This window comes from Arachis ipaensis, chromosome B1 (genome assembly GCF_059453495.1).
Source record: "Arachis ipaensis isolate K30076 ecotype BB chromosome B1, ASM5945349v1, whole genome shotgun sequence".
Classification (NCBI taxonomy): Eukaryota; Viridiplantae; Streptophyta; class Magnoliopsida; order Fabales; family Fabaceae; genus Arachis; species Arachis ipaensis.
The window spans coordinates 127776632-127778967 of record NC_142436.1 but is presented as its reverse complement, the minus strand read 5'-3'; positions in this window follow the sequence as shown (position 1 = coordinate 127778967).

Genomic DNA, 2336 nt, shown 5'->3' with positions numbered 1-2336 from the left:
GTAATTCTTGTATATTAATTTATTATTATAATTTTGTTATAATATAAATTATTGATCCCACTAAAAAGAACAAAATAAATAAAAAACTAATTATAACTAAGAATAAAGTCATGAATAATTAAAATTTATAGTTTAAAATAGTATTAAATAAAAGAGTACAGAGAGTATTAAAAAAATTATAAATAATATAATTTAATAAAGTATATTTGGATATATTTTTCATATATTATTTTTTATTTTGATATAAAAATATATTTTGTCAATTTTTATATATTATTTTTATTTTAGTAAGTAAATATTAATTTTATTATAAAATTAATTAATAATATTTATTTAAATATCTAAATTAAAATGATAGAATAATATAAAAAATTTATTTAACTTGATATCTATTTTAGTAATTTTTTATCTAAAAGTAATTTTGAATAGTGTAATCCAAACAATATTTACTTTACTATAATCCATTTTGATATAAAGATTACCAAACATAAATCACTTTAACACAAACTTACTTTTCATCAAAATCAAGTTTGCAAAATCAATTTTATGCAAACTCCCGTTTACAAACTGAAATCCAAACACACACTTAGTATCTCGATTCCTAATATAAAAGAGGCATCACCAAGGTCTTTTATTTCGAATTTGTTCGATAGAAATTTCTTAGTTTCATGAAATAAGCCTATATCGTTACTAGCAAGTAGAATGTCATCAACATATAAGACCAAAAGGATGTATTTATTCCCACTGAACTTGCGGTATACACACTCATCTATGATATTCATCTCAAAACCGTATGAGGTAATGACTTGATGAAACTTGTGATACCATTGACGGAAATCTTGTTTGAGACCATAGACGGATTTCTTTAACTTACAAATCATAGATTTTGAATCACCTGATACAAAATTTTCTGGTTGTACCATATACATCGTTTTATCAATGTCACCATTGAGAAACACTATCTTTACATCCATCTGATGTAGCTCCAAGTCAAAATGAGCTACTAGTGTCATTATGGTTCTAAAAGAATCTTTCGATGATATTGGAGAGAAAGTCTCTTTATAGTCTATGCCCTCTTTTTGAGTAAAGCCTTTAGCGACTAGACGAGGTTTATATCTCTCGACATTACCCTTAGAATCTCTTTTGGTTGTAAATATCCATTTACAACCAATTGGTTTCACACCTTCAGGTAATTCTACGAGATGCCAAACGTCATTATCTTTCATAGACTTCATCTCTTCTTTCATGGCATTGATCCACTTTTCAAAGTTAGAACTTTGCATGGCTTGAGGAAAATTGATTGGGTCATTTTCTGTCAAACCAATGCCATCCTCATGTTCTTGGAGATAGACTACATATTCATCTGAAATTGCATTTCTCCTTTCTCTTATGGATCTCCTTAATGGCACTTCTTGAGGTTGTTGAGCTTGCTGTATGAGTTGGGATTGAGGAGGATTCTCATTATTTTTCGGTACTGTAGTAGTATCTTGAGCAACAACAATATTCTCATTGTTCTCTTGTACTGTAACTGGATCTACAATAGGATTCTCATTATGCTCTTGTACTATAACTGTATCTTGAACAATAATAGGCACAAGGTCCTAATCATTGTTAGTTACAGAATCCTCATCAAAAGTAACATTCCTAATATTTCCTTCCCCCAAACTCAACATCCTCAAGAAATCTCACATTTCCCGTTTCAAAAATAGATCTTGATGCAGAATTGTCAAATTTGTACCCCCGTGAATGCTCAGCGTAACCAACAAAGTAGCAACTAATTGTCCTTGAGTCCAATTTTCTTTCATGCGGCCTATAAGGTCGCGCCTCAGCTAGACATCCCCAAATATGCAAATGCTTTATACTAGGCATTTTTTCAGTCCAAATTTCATATGGAGTTTTGTTAACTGCTTTGCTTGGCACCCTATTAAGGATGTACATTGCGGTCTTTAAGGCTTCTCTCCAGAGTGATTCAGGTAAGGAAGAATGACTAATCATACTTCTGACCATGTCCTTAAGAGTTCGGTTCTTTCGCTCTGCAACACCATTCATCCTAGGTTTACCTGGCATGGTGTATTGCGGAACAATACCACACTCCTCTAGGAAAAGAGCAAAAGGTCCGGGACGTTGCTCACCTGAACCATCATATCTTCCGTAGTATTCACAACCACGATCAGATTTGACAGCTTTAATTTTTTTTCTAAGTTGAAGTTGAACTTTGAAAGACTTGAAAACATCCAAGGATTGGGACTTTTCATGAATTAAATATAGATGCCCATAACGAGAGTAATCATCTATGAACGTAATAAAGTACCGTTGTCCATTCCAAGAGACAGTAG